This window comes from Myotis brandtii, unplaced genomic scaffold, assembly GCF_000412655.1.
Source record: "Myotis brandtii unplaced genomic scaffold, ASM41265v1 scaffold200, whole genome shotgun sequence".
NCBI lineage: Eukaryota > Metazoa > Chordata > Mammalia > Chiroptera > Vespertilionidae > Myotis > Myotis brandtii.
In genome coordinates, this window is record NW_005357453.1 from 1,859,778 (window position 1) to 1,879,891 (window position 20,114).

The window sequence follows — 20,114 nt, forward strand, 5'->3', positions numbered from 1 at the left end:
GCAGGGGAGGGCAGTTGGGAGGAACCAGACCTGCAAGGGAGGGCAGTTGGGGGTGACCAGGCCTGCAGGGGAGGGCAGTTGGGGGTGACCAGGCCAGCAGGGGAGGGCACTTGGGGGCAACCAGGCCTACAGGGGAGGGTAGTTTGGGTGAACCAGGCCTGCAGGGGAGGGAAGTTAGGGGGGACCAGGCCTGCAGGGGAGGGCATTTGGGGGGGACTAGGCCTGTGGGGGAGGGTAGTTTGGGGTGACCAGGCCTGCAGGGGAGGGCAGTTGGGAGGAACCAGGCCTGCAGGGGAAGGCAGTTTTGGGGGACCCAGGCCTGCAGGGGAGGGTGGTTTGGGATGACCAGGCCTGCAGAGGAGGACAGTTTTGGGAGACCAGGCCTGCAGGGGAGGGCAGTTAGGGGTGACCAGGCCAGCAGGGAGTGCAGTTATGTATCGATCAGGCTGGCAGGAGAGTGGTTAGGGGGTGATCAGGCTGGCAGGCAGAAGTGGTTAGGGGCAATCAGGCAGGCGAGTGGTTGGGAGCCAGCAGTCCTGGATTGTGAGAGGGATGCCCAACTGCCCTGGTGGGATCGGGCCTAACCGGGCAATAGGACATCCCTCAAGGGGTCCCAGATTGGAGAGGGTACAGGCTGGGTTGAGGGACACACACTCTCCACCCCATGCACGAATTCATGCACCGGGCCTCTAGTAATACAATAATTAATAAAGAATAAAGAATAAGACAAAAATAAACTCTGTTTTGTATACCCACAACTGTAAACCTACCTTTGCCCCACCCTGTATATAAAGCAAATAAATAAATACTAAACCAAAACAAACAAAAGAAGCAAACAATAATGGGAAAGAAGTAAACTAAATGTTCAATGGTAGAAAATTGGTTAAGTAAATATGGTATGATCTACTCAATAGAATATTATGTAGTTATTAGAATTTATCAAAAATATGAAATAATATCAAATAAAAAGGTATGACATAAAATTATAAACACACTATTTTTTACAACTATGCTACATAAAGCACCTAAGGGGAAAAGACATAAATTAGAAGATAAACTTAAATATTAATAGTGGTTGTGCTGGATTGGTAGTGTATATTTTCCCTCTCTCTTTTTACTAAAGGTATTTACAAATTCTTATTAGAGGGCACTTGTTAATTGCCATGCCAGCCTCCACTTCCCCTTCCTACCAGGCCCTGGATTTTCCAGCCAGGTGGTGTAGGCTGACTTGACCTACCCCCAGCTCCAGGAATGGGCCGTGGTTACCATAAGCCTGCAGCACCTTCCATTCCACCAGCCAGAGTTATAGGTTCAGGAATAAATATAGTCACTCAAAATGATATCCTGAGGGTTAGTCTTGATAACCCCATGCTTGCTACCAATTACATTAGCTTGTTTTTATTTTCCTTGAAAGCAAAACCTAAAGCAAAAATTAAAGTGGTGACATTTTATTTGTAAGGTGAAAGCCTTGGCAGATGAGAGAGAAAAAAAAAAAAGGAAAGTGACCATGAGAAGGTCAAAGCGATGTGATGTGGTGTACCGCACTGGTCTCAGATGCGCAGCAGTGACTCAGCAGGCCTGCAGGATGGACCTCCTTGCAGTGCTACAGGAGACTTCCCTCTCGTGGATGCTCTGTCAGTGCAGCGCTCACAAGGCGGTAGCCTTTACACAAGGTCAATGCACCCACCACATTGTCCTGCATCTTTCCTTACCTTTCTTCCCCCTCCCCTCACTGTCCTAGACTTGCACCTACAAAATAAATAAATGAATTAAATAACACAATTGCACCTAAAACAATATTTACCTCAGCTTCTTATCCCAACATGGCTACTACTAAGACAGATTATTTTTAAATTTACCTGGTTTTCCCCAGTACTGAGGAGCTGACATGGTAATGATAGGGATGACAAGTTGAGTTAGAGTCAGCATATGGTTTCTATATTTTTATTTCTTCTCTTGGATGGGACCTTTTGAAATTTGTTGCATGAATAGCAGACCTATTTTAGCCTTTGTTTGTTGATGGTTTATTGTTTCCTGTTTTCTATTTGTACTGGGTATTATAACTATGTTTTAGAAAGAGTGGCCTATGACCTGGCATTACTCCACCCTTTTGACCAGAAGTGCCACCTTATACATTTTTAAGCAGGAGATGAAATAATTAGCTTAAGCTTACATCATATTCCATCCTCCTTACCAGAGTTATTGGTTCAAGAATAAACATACTCATTCAAAATTATATCCTGAGAGATTATTTTTTGGTCAGCACATGGGGGAAGGATACACTAGAGTGTGGGTGATAAAAGAACCCATGTTTCTGTCAGGCTTCCTTTTATCAATTATATGAGCTCACAATGTACTGAGGATATAAAGTTTTTGTGTCATGGTAAATATGTGTATCATTTTATAGATTTAATTTGCTTATTTTATGACACTCAAAAATTTTCCAACCTTATGTATTAGATCTACAAAGTGTTGTGGGAATTCTTTTATTGATGTTTACTCTCTCCCCATCTCGAGGTAAGTGCAATAGGCAGAACTTTTACTCCTATGAACCACACCCCTTGGTGTTACACTTCTTTATATTATATTATGTGGCAAAGGGGATTGTGTAGATGTGATTACGGTTACTAGTCAGTTGACCTTAAAATAGGGAGATTGTCCTGGATTACCCATTTGGGCCCAATGGAATCACGGAATCCCTTAAGAGCAGAGAGATATTGCAGAGGAGGAAATCAGAGATATGTGAAGCATTAAAAGATCTCAACTTGCTCCTGCTGGCTTAAAGATGGAGGGGGCCATGTGGGAAGCATGGGAAAGAACTGAATTCTGACAACATCCTGTTTGGGATTTGAAGTAGCTTCTTCATCGGAGCCTCTAGTAATGAGCAAAGCTCTACCAATACCTGAACTTTGGCCTCCTGAGACCATAAGCAGAAAAACCCACTGGTCTACACGGTGCCTGGACTTTCAGATCCATGGAAACTGTGAGATAATAAACAGGAGTTTTGAGCTACCATTAAATTTGTAATAATTTGTTATGGTAGCAAGAGAAAACTCAAACAATGAGTGAAAGTTTTATGCTGGTGCTTTAAAATACAAAAGCCAGGAAAGAGACCAATTTCCTTAGTCTTTCTTGTGAAATAATAACTTTCCATTTAATTTAATATAAAATTTGATGAGAAATTTATAATAAATAATAATTACTTAGTGGCAGATATTAGAAGAAAGGCACTCAGAGATCAATGCAACATATGCTTCTTATCTTAAGCATTCCTCCTCATCAGATAAAATCAAGCTAGCTTGAAGAGAAGAATGCTATTGCAAATCTTTTTTTTTTTTCTGTGACATGTTGCATTTATGCAATAGGTCTTGGTAAAGATATAACATATTTCTTATAGTACATTTTTCATTTGCTTTACATTTAGATCATTTGATTGCTACCAAAATTTGCCCATTATCTATCAGGAGAAATGTCAGTCTCCACTGCAACAGAAAACATTCACAAATTGCAAACTGACCCATGTTTCAGCCATAAAAACAATTGTTTTTGCAAACAGCTAACATTACAATTGCAATTGCTATAGAAAAAGAAAATTACATCTCTTTCAGTAAGTTTTATAGATTAGTATTTTGTTATTATAAGTGCTATAAAACACGTTAGAAACAAATATATATAATTAATAGTCTTTGTATCTTCTTGAAGGCACAACAACAATCCAATTAAAAGCTGCACAAAAACAGCCCACAAGAGGAATTCTGAATCTTTCAGGGCTTTACCAATTATAATTAAGTGCTCTAATTTGTTAAAGATATTTTTCAGTGCTATAATTAACATACAGCACCCAATAGGTGGAGGTGTACAGCATAAGAACCTGACATACATGTATTGAGAAATGATGACCACAAATTCAGTTAAAGTCCATCACCTCATGTAGTCACAATTTTTTTTTCTTTGTGATGAGAACTTTTAGGATCTACTCTCTTAACCAACTCCAAATGTACCACCGAGCAGTGTTAACTACAGTCACCCTGTTTCACATTACATTCCCAGGATCTAATTTATTAGAGACTTTATCTAGTTAATAGTCTTGATTGTTGGGCTGAGAGCCTTCAATCATTTTGTTCCATTTCAAGTTTGTGTGTGTGTGTGTGTGTGTGTGTGTGTGTGTGTGTGTGTGTTTAGTTCAGAAATAAAAAGCTATATTTTTCCATTCTGACAGTTTTTTTCCTAAAAAGGTAAAATTGTATCTCGATTTCTTTCTGTCATTCAATGCTTAATAAATTAAGAGGAATAGTTAATGCTCTAACGGTGTCAAACTCTTTAAATGGCATAATTGTAAAACATACATACTTCCACATCCCACTATTCTTGCCTCTACTCTAGCAGGTTACCTATCTTAGCAGAATTCTAATGAATATGTAATAGGGATGGCCTCAAATTGACAGCAGTTAGCACCACATTGAATAATTCCCTTCCTTGTTAATTCATATGATCATTAAAAGAGTGAGCTTCCTTTTATTTGTCAAGAACTTGCTTTTGAAGAGCTGAGAGCACTGTGAAGATGGAAAAGATACTGATTTTCAGCCAGAGGAGAAAATAGGCCTGGTCAACACCATTTTCACCAGCAGAAAACCCAGTTGGTTGAGGATATAGAAGAAAATATGGGGACAGCATTTACATTATCAGAACATTTCAAACAAATAGCCTGCCTTCACCTTACACTGTCAGGTAATTGCAAGAAAATGGGCCCCAAACCTAAACTATCTTTTCTGGATGGCTCTACAGACTAAATTAACTTGATAATGGCCTGTTTCCTGAGTACCTCACCCTGAAACCATTCCCTCCTGTGGGATCTCAGCCCGCTCACTACCCTACCACTCCTTCAGGGGGCGTTGCTTTCCAGCGCCAGTTGGGTTTTACTTCTACTTCATTGTAAATGGGAGTAAAGGGAGAAACAGGGAGGTGATTTTTGTTGTTGTTGCTGTTGTTGCTGTTGTTGTGGTGGTTGTGGTTGTTGTTGAGTGGCTAGCATGTTGCAGGCACTTTCAGTGTGTGGGGATTGGATTTCCTGAGTGCTGGCTGATCCCAGAAAGGTAGAAGCAGTAACACCCTGCTCCAAGGCGCGTGGGCAGTAGCTGTTTTCTCCCTGTGGAAAGATGAAGCCTGTATGACCCTGAGTTTTGTCCGAATACCTCCCTGGGAAGTGCAAGTTTTGTGCACATGCCCACAAAGGGAAGAACATAAACTGCTAATGCAATCTCTTCCTTTATGTTTATGGAAATACTAATAGCTAGCGTTGATTGAGCACTTACCGTGGGCAGGCACCATTCTAAAGGACTTTACATGATGTTTTATTTAATTCCCACAACAGCCCCATTTGCTCCCATTTGACAATCGAAGAAACTGAGATGCAGCAAGGGAAGGTAGGACTTTCTAGGTTATCTGACTGGTAAACGGTGGAGAATTTAACCCTGGTAGCCTGTATCTAAAAGCCCTTATGCCTAACCACTACCATGGGTCCAAGGGTAAGTCCCTGGGATAGAGTGGCTGTCCTGTAGGGAGATCTGACATGATTGACTTCCATGCACAGTGTCACCGGCAACTGCAGGCCATCTCCTCACCCCTTAAACTCCTGAGGTCCCCCACCCTGCCCCCAGTCAGGAACTTGAGACCAAGAGAAGCTATCTGACCATCTGACATGGGCTCCTGCTTTGTCCACCTCATGTCACAGGAGATTTCTCCACCTTCGCCTCATAAAATTGAAGTGTATCTTCTAGTGTATATGCTTTGTTCTTGCCAACACTTACCTCAGTAGAAATGCTACAAGTATCTAATATTATGTAATATTATGTGGTTGTCACCCTCTCTGATGGCCACATGACAGCTGCCTCCTGCTAGTCACACTTCTGTGTTAGCCCCTTCCTTTGTGTGTGGACTGAACTTTGTGACTCACTTCTAAAGAATAGAAGACAGGAGAAGTGATAGGATATAGCTTCTGAGATCAGGTTATAAAAAGACTATCTTGTCTTGGGCTTTGAGCTCTCACTCGCGCGCTCTGTCTCTCTCTCTCTCTCTTTCTCTCTCTCTCTCTCTCTCTCTCTCTCTCTCTCTCTCGGATTATGTTGCTCAGGGGGAAGCCAGCTGCCGTGCCCCTGAGGCAGCACTGAGGAGAAGCCCAGATGGTAAGAAACTCGGTGCCAACAGCTGAGCCTTGTCATAGCAGCAACTCTGGCCAACACCTTGACTGAAGCCTCATGAGAGTCCCGGAACAGAACCCACCTGGCTAAGCTCTTCTGAAATCCTGGCCCACAGGAACTCTAAGATAATAAATTGTTATTGCTTTTAGCTTTTAGGTTTTGGAATAACTTAGGTGCATGGCAATAGATAACTAAAATATGTCATACAGAATTTTTATTATGTATCAGAGACAAGACTAAGCACTTTACACCCCATTTGCTTTCTATAACAACCACATAAAGTAATTAGTATTATTATCACCCCCTTTATATGTTAGGAAGCCAAAGTACAGAGAAATAAAATAGTTGGAGTATGATGGGAGTACCTGGGTTGTCATCAAAGAATTTCTAAATATAGGGTCTTGCATATAGTATGCACCAAAGAATCTGTGTTGATTGATTCAATATGATCATGTCCAAACAACTAAAATAAGATAAAACAAAGCACAATTTCTATTATTTCTATTCAATTGTAATAGACCTGGGGTAAGTCAATTTCCCCCATGAAGATTCCGCATGCCTCTTATTGCCGTGTTCACCTGAGGGTTCTGGCTTTCTCTTCTCTCTGATTAATGCTTCTGGAATCATGCTCCCCATACCCTACCAGTGATTTAAAGCTGGCCATAGATCCAGTAGTTGCCATCTTTTACTACACTTGTCTGAGGGTATCAGCTTCATTTCCTGGCCTCCTTGACCTGCTAGTCAATGCCTGTACTTCAAGTTTCTGCATCCTTTATCTTTCCACTATTTGGGACATACAATTCCCCTTATAAGTTAAGTCCTTTCCCAGTTTTGACCTGAAACAGGGTTCTTTGAGGAAGTTCTAACCCCATGTTCTTGAACATATCATTTTATCTTTCCACTATTTGGCACATACAATTCCCCTTATAAGTTAAGTCTTTTCCCAGTTTTGACCTGAAACAGGGTTTTTGAGGAAGTTCTAACCCCATGTTCTTGAACATATCATCAGGATTAATTATTAAAGCCCAATTAAACATATGCAAGAGCCTTGTAATTGAAATCTGCTCAAATTCCAAGGGCCTCTTTCTGCCTAGTTACTTTTAATAATGCCTTAATATTTTTTAAAAAAACATTTCTATATCCTCTCCATTCATACAATTACTTGTTAACCTTGTGGCCATGTTGTCCATGCCAGTCCACATCTAGAAATGTGAGACCTGTGTTCTGACCTTTTATCTATTGCCAGAGGAACAGCGTGGTGATAAATAACAGCCAACCCAGGTATCTGATAAGACTGCCAATCACTGCTACCCATTCCTGTGCTTTTCCTACAATTGGACTATGCTTTACTTTAACCTGAATCTCCATCACCTACTACTTGCCTGTGAAATGCTAATGTAAAACCCCTGGGACACTTTTCTGTACTCTCCACCTCGAACAATCTTTCAACCCTACCTGGAGTAAGTGTGGAAGATGGGTCATTATTTCTGTGAATGTTATCACTAGTAAAATGGAATATGAAAATGTTCTGCTTATTAAATGTCAAAAACTATGCTAACTGCTTTATATGAGAAAATCTTATTTATTCCTTCTAACAAGGTAGTTTGTATTGGATCCACTTCAGAAATAAACAAACTCAGGTTTATAAAGCTTAGCAAGTTGCCCAGTATCAAAGCCAATTAGTGGAAGAGACAAATCTCTAATCCAAACTTGTACTTCTGGTTATTATGGAGTACCTGGCATTTCATAAAATCTTTGTAAAAGCTGTGTGAAATTCAAAACCGCTCAATGAAGGCACTGGAGAGCAGCCAAGACATCCAGACGTTGTGCCTAGTTCAAAATAGGTGTTAATTTAGAACATAGAATGTTGGTTTTCAAGGTCTGGAGGAAGGGGGTAATGTTGGTCAAAGAGTACAAAGTTTTGCCCTGGCCCTTATAGCTCACTTGGCTGGAGTACCATCCCATGCTCTGATCCGGCCTCTCCTATATTCTTGCTATAAACTCTGCCTTGGGCTGAGCTGGGGAACTGTAGAGCGAGTGCTAATCTTCCGATGAAATGAGAAGCATGAGTTTTCTTCCAATCTTTCTGGCAAAATAACAGCCATGGTCTCCGAGGGGAAAGTTCACTTCCAAGCGCTCCCAAACCAAATCCAAATATCACTTCAGCCGGAAGAACACCCCCACACAGCACGGAGCACATCCTGAGATCATGGGCAGCAATGTACAAAAACTCATTGATTAAGCCAGTGAATATGTTGACCTAATGAAAGTCTCTGAAGATACTCTTTTGTTTTGGTTTAGTTTTTTCATTCTGTATCTGTAATCCTAGGGAATTTTCCGCTCCTCAGCTCCAGTTTGTTCAAGCTGCAAAATTAACTGGGGACCTCACCACTGGGGAAAACGTGCAGTAATTATGCCTGTATTCCTATAAGGAGAAACAGCAATCGCTGCATTTCACATTAAGTTGGCTTAGTGCACTTTAAATTTGCCTCTATCTTTGAAGTCATGCCTGTTTGTAATGCAACTGGGAGGAAGGGGGGTAACAGGAAGGAGAAGTTAACAGGAACACAATGTTATTCAACTAAAGTAGAACTCCGTGGAAAAGTACTGCTGATTAGGGGCGGTAGAGTCATTGGGGGTGAACTCATCGATTTAACCTAGAGAACTGGGTGCCGGGGCACTAATTTACTCTGATAAAATGTTACTAATAAAATGATGAATCTCAAATCTAATTCCCTAAGCAGGGCACATCCTAGGGAAACCTTCAGTCAGTAAAATTGCGGACCCCCTACTGTCTCATTATGTCCTTGGAATCCAAGGCCCCACTGAAGCAAAGCCTATAATGGGATTATCACAGCTTGCTGCCTCTGAATTTCCCATTTACGCCTCCTTCGTCAGTGTCTTATCCACATACTAATTACCTGCACTCTCCATTTTATTTAATAATAATTCCAAACAAAGAGGCCAACGCTAAAAGAAGCAAGTGGGGCTGCAGAGAAGAGAAGGGGATTGAAGGATGTAGGTTTCTGTGTGTGATAACAAATAAGGACTTAATCAAACTAGACTCCATGCCCAGAAAAACAGCAAAGGGAAGCCAACTGTTCAGACAGGCAACTAAATGCATTTCTAAAATGACTGCTCATAAATTTAGACAAAATTGGGCCTTTCTGTCTATTATTGTAAATGTTCCTAGGAGCTGCAGACTACCCCGGGAGAAATGGCCAACAGTTCTTTTTGCCCAGGGACCCACATTTCCTCCCTGCAGGCTCATTGAGCCTGGTCCAAACCTGGGATGGGAATGTTGCCTGCTGCTCTGCCGACAATCAGCTGAGTTTAAATCATTGTGAACACTAGTCTGCATCCTCCTTAGCAAATCTCTACCACACGTGCCTATTCAGTCTAGGTCGCCAGTACCTAGTTTTCATTTAACAACCCCCTGGGCTAAAAACCAGACGTGGGTGAGGCCTGCGTAATTGCCTTGCGTCCTATTCTTGCCAGCTATTCTTCCCAGGGACAGGGCACCTTTCCGATTTCTATTACATCTGAGCAGGCTCTGTGCCACAATAGCTCCCACATGACCCTGGGCTCAGGTATAAATTTTCCACTTCTGATCAAGGAATTTCTCCACATTCCTCCTTTCACTACAAATTCAAAACTCCATTCTTGAATGTCCCCCAGGCTTCAGGTCTTTCCTCCCATTTACAGATTCGTTCTCACTGCAAAGTCCTTTCTAATATTGAGTTGGTTGATCTTTTAGGTTGTCATGTTCACTTTCTTCTCAGGATATTGTCACATATTTAGTTACCTCCTCTGCCTCACTGAGGCTTATGGACACGGCTTGCCCTTCTCCGTGCAAATTCCTGAGAATTTCCATGTTTGACCCAAGCCTCCTGATATTGTCCTAGGTGGGATATCTAGCCCATTTATCTTAATTTTTTCATCTCATCTACCAATTTCCACATTCGTCTCTTCAAACTCCCCCTGCTTCTAGTCTCTTCTATAGGCAATTCATTTGCAAACCACCTCTATATATGCCATTTCCAAAGATCATGTTCTGCTTCAAAATCTAATTGCCCTGAGAATAAAATCTAAACTTTCTGAACTGATATTTAAGATCTTCCATAACCACTCTCCCATTTATATTCCCAACCTCATTTCCCACTGAAACGTTATAATCTCTCTGCTCACTTCCACCTAGACATACCTTAAAGTAGCCTATTTTTGTTCATATATTCTTTTCCTCTGTGGAGCACTGGTTCCTCTTTTTGTCTGCCCATCCCATTCCCCTTCACTTTGAACTGTAACTTCTAGAATAAGTTTTTTTCTTATTTATAAAATCTTCCCAGATCACAGTGGCCTTCCCTTTTCAGATCTCACTGTAATCACTGCCTTCTTTGAATATTAAATACATAATGTCTTGCCATATCTCTTTGTAGTGCTGCCTGTGTGCTAAATAACCTTCCAGATAAAAATATTATCTGCTTTAGTGATCTGGGAATTTTAGGTAAATAAATATTTTCATTCAGATCATCTGAATAATACCTTCAAGTCACCTCTGAAGTCACCTGACATAGGCATATCATCTAAGCTTTAGTTGACAGTTCAACTTATCACACACTAGTCATCAGGTAAGTATCACCTACGCAGATTCATTCATGTAACATAATATAGACATAATCACACTGCATTCATCTCTGGATAATTATCTCCTATTTGTAACCTCTTTAAAATATTAGATGTTAATTTCTATTCACAAGATGTACAGTAGGAGACAATGTCTTTGTAATTAAATGATAATAAGTACCCTTATCTCAGAATGTATGGCTTTGTTTAACTTCTGTCATATCTCTTTAAATTTATCTTCAATATCACTTTCTACTTATGTAATTGCCTTTTATAACCAAAAAAAGTTATTTATAATCAAAATGTAAATTTCACAATATAACACTTATCCTATATAATAAAAGCCTAATATGCTAAGTGTCCAGTCGACAGTTGGCCATTCAGCCAATCAATGCTAATGATATGCTAAGGCCACTCAACCAATCGCTATAATGTGCACTGACCACCAGGGGGCAGACACTCCGAACAGTAGGTTAGCTTGCTGCTGGGGTCTGGCCGATCAGGACTGAGCAAGATGGGCCAGACAGCCTGGAGCCCTCCTGTGGTCCCTCCCCAGCTGGCCAATCTCCCGTGTTCCTCCTTGGCCCCAATTGTGCACCAGTGGGGTCCCTCGGCCTGGCCTGCGCCCTCTCGCAATCTGGGACCCCTTGGGGGATGTCATAGAGCCTGTTTCAGCTCGATCCCGCAGGCCAGGCCGAGGGACCCCACCTGTGCATTAATTCGTGTACCAGGCCTCTAGTTTCTAATATAACTACAATGAAACATTCCAAAAGTCAAAGTTATGTTCCCAGTAAAAATTATAATTTCCCTCTAGCAAGGTCAGTGGTGGGACTAAGGTTCTTTAGGATTCTCCAGAGAAGGACTAAGAGAGAATAAGTCTAAAATGAGTCCAATGACTCCTTGGGGGTTCCGCTTAATTTAATCATGAAGACAAGAGAATTAATAAAATCTAATTAATTAAGGAAAATTGACTTTTATCACTAACAGTATGGCTCAATTTCTTGGGATAACAAAGGCATTTAATCCATGGAGACATGCTCACCAAAGTGTACCATCTCTCTCAAAATGTTCGAAATCATAATTTATCCAAAGGCCCAAATAAAGACTACTTCCCCTAGTTGCCATGATCACATTTGCACTCATAACATAACATTTCAGCATTTAAATCAACTCTAATATTTATAGCCAATAGAATGCTTTACACATTGCTTTCTCAGTAGGAATTTAACTATATATTTACTAGTATATGATCTGACTTCCCTTCCAAATCCATCTAACTGTGGTAATTAAACCTCTTAAGACCCATTGCTATACAGGGTGGGGCAAAAGTAGGTTTATAGTTGTATGTGCAACAGAGTTTATTCTTGTATTTTTTATTAATTATTGTATTATTTTCCATGCAAACAAATGTATAACTACTTTTGCTCTACCCTGTATTTATCCCACACCAATCTCTGGAATTAACCCTCCATTTAGTATTTAAAAAATGTAAAGACTTTGGAAATTTTCCACTTCAGCATCAGGAGAAAGTTCTGATGATATGGATGTACTCAACTTTCCATTTGGTCATGTCCTTGTCTTGCTTTTGAAGAATCGTGTGGACTAGCCCCAGACATTCCTAATTCTTTCTTTGGTCCACTTGGAACTGGATAAAGTGGCTATTACTTAGACTTCTACCATTCACTTCTCTACATTCACTATAGTATTTAGTAATATTAAGTACTGTAACATATATGTATACACACACATACACACACAGGGTGTCCCAAAAACATGTATACACACTTTGACTAATTATAAAGGCAGTGTATATTAAAATACATTTAATTTTCAAAATGTAATAGAATCTACAGGCATAGTGTGGATACATTTTGGGGGAATATATGTCAATTAAATCATTACATAATTTTATTTCTCACCTATGTAAATTTCAAAACAGTTTCCACCAAAAAAATAGCTTGATGTAAACCTATCTTTAGAAACTTCCCTTTTTCCAGATTCTACCTAACTCTATTGGTTATCTTAAATGTCCAGCCTTGCTTGTCCCTCCATGGTCTGTTCTATCCTACCCTTCACCAAGCTTCTTATTTGAAGCTATTTTTGTTGAGTTAGATATGTCATAGTTAGAAGAAGAAACTTGCTAAGAATCATGGGAAAGTCGTGCCCAAGAAAGCATAAAGAAATGAAGTGTGTAATGTGCATAGTGGTGAGTTTAATTTTATTAATGCCACAAAAACGTAGGTAGGGAAGGAGAATCTGAGTGTGAACTTTTCAGTTCTACACTCCTCATAGCAAACATGTAGGAAAGTAAAATTGAAATAAAGGTCGACAGCAAAATAAAGGCAAGTCAATAAATTATTGAATTATCTAAATAGTGAAGATGAAGACAAATGAAGACTGTAAGTGTGCACTTTCAAGGATATGCAAATTAAATGAAATGTAGATTATGTGAGTATACAGTAATTTAAAGTGTTTCATAATGTGTATGATTAGTAATTTGTGGTCTATTAAAATCTAGAATAATACCATAATTACATTTGTTATCTATTTGTATTCAGTTATAAATACATGACTCGTGTGTGTGTGTGTGAAAGAGAGAGAGAGAGAGAGAGAGAGAGAGAGAGAGAATATTACTTCTTTAGGAACATATATAGACATACAGGATATGTGAAAAGAAGGAAGTTTTCACTTAGATGAACAGCCAACCCCAAAGTCAAAGTAGAATCATAAATATTATGCATTACATATTAACTCATCCAGTAGTTTTTTATGGAATAAAAATAATAGGGAGAAATCAGGGTGAGGCAGGTTTAATTCTCAGCACACACCAGATTTCACACTTTTATTTCAAATAACTGCAAAGAAAGTACTTAAAAATAAGCATGAAAAACTGAAAACACAAATTCCATGAGCAAATCTGCAATCTTCATGTAGTAGAGACATAGAAAGAGAGAAATAGGAAAGGGAAAAACAGCAAGCCCTCTACTCCCCAGGTTGATGGGCGTGATTCCCTAAAGAGGATGCCAAGAGAACTAACTCAACGGGGAGAACTGCAGGGGCCTCAGAAAATACTCCTCAGAAAGGAGTGGGTGAAACACAGGAAGTGGAGGTAACACAGAAAATCCCTTCCCCTAAAGGACAAAACTTACCATCATCATCCTCAGCCACAGTAAAGGCTTCCTCCCAGGTGACTAGTCACCACGGTCCCCATTCTTACCCGTTATCTATACCAGTCAAGCATTTTTAACTCCATTTTACTAATAATTTAACTAACATAAAATTATTACACCAAACATTAAGTGAGCGAGGCACCAAGAGCCCCTGGAAACACTGGTGTCGTCCCAATCTAAAAAGCAATACCCTCCACCTGCCTCATCTTTGATGCTTTGTCTCTTTCTTGGGCTGGACTGTAAGTATTTTAGAAGCACAATTTTCCCTGCTCAGAGAATGCTTTTCTGGGTTTGCTGTTTACAGCAACTTTTATATTCAACAAAATCTGTATGGAATATATCACCAAGCTACTAAGACAAGCTTGCTTTACCTAGATGAGCCCTCACACACAACACAAACAGCCAGGAAACCTCAGAACTACGGGATTTGCTACCTCTACCCACAACTCCTGGTGGCCCCTGTATCTTGGCACTTTCTGTCTCCAGTTAGCCATGATCACAAAAAACCCACAGCCTGCTTAACTTGTTATATACTCAAGACCCTAGCTCCTATGTCATTGATATCTCTCTAACTTGGGTGCAAGAACATAAGTCAATTCCCTCTTACTTCAATTTCCTTCTATAGCTTTTTCTCTCTTCCCTCAAATGGTTTACAATTCCCATCAACTTCTCCCATTCGCTTCCAAGAATATAGAAGAACCATTGCTCAGACCCAAGCCCATGCCCTGAAAACCTAGAAGCTAGTACTGAAAGGTTCAAGGAGTGCATTTAAAATCATCTAGTAAAAGTGCTCCTTTGAGCAAATTCCAATTAAGCTAAATGCAGTGTGTTTAGTTGCATATTGTGCATGTAGTATATTCACAAGTGATGAGCAAGATTAATCAAAGAGATAATGCTAAGACATTTCTTATTATTCAAGTGTTCACAAGTAAATGGCATTCTTATTCATTCAAATTCAGATAAATAGCATCCTCTCCTTACAGCTGAACCCTCCCCAGGCAGGTCAGAAAAGAGGCTGCTGAAATTCTAAAGCTTTTCTCCATTTAAAGATGCAAAGGAAAGTAATTAGGTTGAAGAGGAGCAAAGTCTTCAAAACAAGAATGGATAGTTATTGTAAATAACAAAATATCAATATTTTCCGAAAATTGAGACTTCACAAATAACAAACAGTGCTGCTCTCTCCCTGAACTCTGGGCCAGCTATTGTAAATATTGAAATTAAACAATTCATCACAGGAGCCATCCTTTATTTTAGCTACTTTCACCTGGTAGTAAATAGAAATTACATTTCTTGGATAAAGCTAGAGGGAAAATATCTCCTTTATTTTTCTTGATGAATTTGGCCCAGGATAAGAATATTTAATATAACATATAGTTTGGCACCCTGAAAGACCAAAAGATGTTACAAATATAATTATCTCAGTATCAGCACCACATGGTAATATTGTCAGACGGAGAGGGGGGGAAATATCCTGTAAGATGGCAAATGCAAACAGGTGATCTTGCCAATAAAAAGATGGATTTGTGTGCATCTTTGGAATGGCCAACTTTTTTAACTGTTTCTAATTTTTTTGTGATTTTATATTTATTCATCTATCATCTTTTATCTGACCATGCAGATGGAGTTGGTTTTCCCTCCACTAATCTTGGCAAAGTGTTGGCCATTAGTACATCTGACTGATTTTAAAAGTTACATCATTATAATATTTGCCAATAAAAAGTGGGGGAAATAGCATGACATGTATAGCAAGAAAGAGCTACCAGCGGTGTGTAAATATTTCCTAAGCTTTGGATTTTTGCTTCTAACGTGGCACACTGCTGTTTGGGTGGATTGAGCTGGCAATGCGGATTCAAAGTGGTAGAACAGTCCATCTGTCGTTGAAAGAGCTGTCAGCCCGTCTACGGGGGAGCTCAGTGGCCATCGTCATCTACACATTTTCCCAATAAACCCATGTTCAGTGTTAACAGTTTTTAAGTCCTAGAATTATGAGGAGGGTTTTGTTATTGTTTCTATTAATCCTACAGGTCACCATATGGTGATCCAAGGTTCGGAAACACAGACATGAGTACAAACTAAGACAAATTGCCCCTCTCTCCTCGGTGACAGCCAGACTGAGAAGAAATCTGAGAGGTTTGTCACCTCTCTGGAGGCACAGGGACCCTGGTGCCAGGCTCGGGACAGCTGTGAAGTGAGCTGCTCCCCCCCGGGAGGGAGGCGCTGCCGCCTGTGGAGGGTGCACCGCCAAACAGCAGGAGAGGGATCCTGGCACGCACACAGGGACAGCTGTGCTCCTGGCTCGAAAGAAAAGGGAAGAAATTTACGGAGGAATCATGTAAACAGCAGAACGGAGATTTCCATCTAAATGTTATTCATGAGGTAGGCGCAGATCAAATGAAAAATATACAGCTAACACAAAAATATATAGTGAGTTAAGTAAAATGGTACTAACATGTGTATGTGTTTTGATTATAATAAAGGATGCTTCGCTGCTTCAAACTTTGATTTGTCTTCATTGCATAACTTTCTTTCCCGGTCAAGGAAAAAGCAGTCCCAACAATGACGAAGAACCCAGATTCCAAGAGCTTTCCTTTCAAGCCACCTCCTGGACCTGCAGGCAGGGCTCCTCCCTGACCGCTCCTGCTCTCTGCAGTTCCCAGAGGAGCAGCGCTAACAACCCCTGGGAAAGGACCACGCTCCCCCCTAGGGAGTTACAGCTGAATTCCTTTTCACACTCAGAATCACTCAATCATAGGTAATAAGTTGTGCTCTAGGTATCAGATATGATTATACTAGCAAGGCAAGAAATACACATGGAATTCACATTTTTCCAAAATGGAGGAGTGGGCTTTCTTGCTCCATCTCAGAGGATAATAATACCTCCACTTGGTTGCACAAGTCTGAAACTTGTCCGTCATCCAGTATTCCACCCTCCTCCTTTAACCCTGAATCTAATCAGTTACAAATTTCTGTAGATGGTGCCTCCTCACAATTATTCTCAGAACTCCCTATTCCAGCATTGTTGTCTTGCTTCAGCCTTCCATATTCTCTCCATGTAGCATTTTAAGTAGCATCTTTGACAGACAGCTATTTCATATTTTTCCTCTTTTTTTGCAAGCTTCTAATACTCCCCCTTTTTTACTATTTCAGTGATCTTCACTCTGTATCATACATTTTTTCCCCCTCTCTATTGAGTTTTTCCACTCAGCATGCAAATTACTCCAAACCATTGTAGCTTCAACTGGTTATTGGTTCATGATTTTGCAACGTGGGCTGGGCTCAATGGGGGTGATTCTTCCACAGGCATTACCTGGAGTCCTTTATGCACCCGCAGTCATTTAGGGGCTTGACTGGAACTGGAAATGCATGATGATTTCACTCAGAGGTCTGACCTCTCAGCTGGAAGGCTGGAATAACTGAGCCTAGCTGGCATCTCTCTTCTACTACTTCCTCCTCCTCCTCCTCCTCCTCCTCCTCCTCCTTCTTCTTCTTCTTCTATAAACGTATTTTAAAAAATATTTCTCATCATAATTATCTCTAGTGGTAGAAGTAATTCATTACTCTCAGGGATCAGAAGGAAAGGCTTTCATTCCTAAGAGATCCAATGAAGGGGTGGTCTATCCCACTAAACAGCTTCAGACATTCACAAATGCCAGGAGATATAATCAGAAGAAATAAAATTCCTAAGTAGACCTTCTTTGCTCCTTCTGAGACACCTGAGAAGGCAGGTTTGCCACTAAGGCGAACACATGTGCTTTCTGTTGGGGTTTAAGACTGTGAGCTTTTCTTATCTATCCTCTTATTTACAGCTGAAGTAATTAATTAAAAACAAAATATCAAGCTATCAACCTGGTGGTCAAAGAAGAGAAGAATTCTTTGAGAAGACATAGTTTAGGAAAGAAATAACTGCCCTGGCTGGGTGGCTCAGTTCGTTAGAGTGTTGTCAGATATGCCAATTTTCAGGTTTGATCCCAGGTCAGGGCACATACAAAAATCAACCAATGAATGCATAATTAAGTGGAACAACAAATTTTTCTCTCTTCTCTCCCTCTCTTTCAAATCAATAAATAAACATAAAAAATGGGGGGGAGGTGCCCTGCAGGCATGGCCCAGTGTTTGAGCCTTGACCTATGAACCAGGAGGTTATGGTTTGATTCCCCGTCAGGGCACCTTCCCAGGTTTCCGGCTCGATCCCCAGTAGGGGGCGTGCAGGAGGCAGCTGATCAATGATTCTCACTGATGTTTCTCTTTCCCTCTCCCTCTCTCTGGAATCAATTAAAATACATATATCTTTAAAAAATTATTGTTTTTTATATTAAAATTTTTTTTAAGGAAGAAATATCTAAAAGGGAAAAATGGGATAATGCATTGTAGCACAGACTGAGTGAGGATCCCTCAAAGTGCAAAAATAATGTTTTCCAAAGATTTTTTTTGTCTGTCAAATCACCTGCTTGGAGTTATTTTACATTTCTTTAAAACCTCCAAGTTCAAAGTAAATAATTGTTAATAAGGGTTAAATACAATCTCTTTAAAATCTAATCTTTTAAAAATCCAATCTTTTTAAAATCCAATCTTTTTTTTTTTTTTATTCTATATATTTACTAAAATCATGATATAAATATGCCAGGAATACAGCAGCCAGGTACAGGAAATATACATGTGTGGATTAGAGAGTGAAAAGATCAAAGAAAGTTACATTTTCATCTTACACAGTAGGAAGTAAATAGCTAATGCTTAAAACTAATAAATCAAAAAGTAGCTAGGGGAGACAACCGAGATGGCGGCATAGGTAAACACCTGAACTTGCTGCCGCGCACAACCACATTAAAACTCCTACTAAAAGACAAAACGAATATCATCCAGAACCCCAGGAAGGCTGGCTGAGTGGAAATTCTACAACTAGAAGGAAAGAGAAAAGCGCATTGAGTCTGGTAGGAGGTGCAGAGGTGTGGAAGTGTGGAGGTACGGAGGCACATGCGGAAGGGGCTGGCAGCTGGGTACGCTGTAGTCTTTTTCGATCGGGAGGGAGATACAAGCTCCCGACTGCTCTGAACTCCAGTTCCGAGCAAGAATTTGGGGACCCAGACTCATACGAAGAGAAACTGTACTGTCTGGCATCGGGCCAGAACGTGAGGGCGGCTTTCTCACAGAGGTGCTTGCAGCGGTCATTATTCCTGCAAGGGGCCACAGGACACAGACCCCGGGACAGCCCCGAGGCAGAGCTGACTGGCAGCCACTGTGGTTTACTCCACCCTGGTGATTCCCTGAGACCCCGCCCCACCCAATTTACAGCCCCACCCAAGTTGTGTACAGAGGCTTTTATATATGAATGGCCTGGGCTTTCTCTGCCTAAAAACCTGTCAAACTGTAGCTGGGTCAGAGAACCCCAGAGCTTCCAAAAGAAGGCCTAAGTCTCGTCAGCAGCCTGCATTACTTCACAGCTGCGCCCCATCTGGGCACCTCCAAACCCCAAACAAAGAGGAGGAATCTGAAGATCTCTCTGTAGCTCCTGCTGGGTGGCCTCAGGCAGTGGCTAACTTTGCACCTCCTTGGAGATCCCAGAGCCAGTGTACCCAGTGGTCAGTGTGAGACCATACCAGAGTACAACTCTTCACATCCATAAGCAACACACTCAAGGGGCAGACTCAGTGAGCACCAAAGCCCCACTGAAGCAAGTCCTGCTCCATAAGAGAGTCTCCAGCACAGCAGTTCTCCCATTGTAGACACAGCTGGTCCTCACAGCCAAATGGCCTGGTGGTCAATTCCTCCCAGTGATACCAAATAGCAATCAAGACTTAACTACAACAAGACTGTGCACACAGCCCACAAAGGGGTGCACCAAAAGTGTCCACCTTAGTTAATTAGGAAGGCTGAGCCACTGGGCCCTATAGGACACCTAGCACACAAAGCCACTCTATCAACACAGGGAAGCAGCCAAAATGCAGAGAAAAAGAAACAGGTCACAAATGGCAGAAATGGAGGAAAGCAAACTACTGGATATAGAGTTCAAAACCACGGCTTTAAGGATTTTCAAGAATTTTCTAGAAACCGCCGATAAATTTAGTGAGACCCTCAAGAAATCTAGTGAGACCCTCGAGGTTATGAAAAAGGACCAACTAGAAATTAA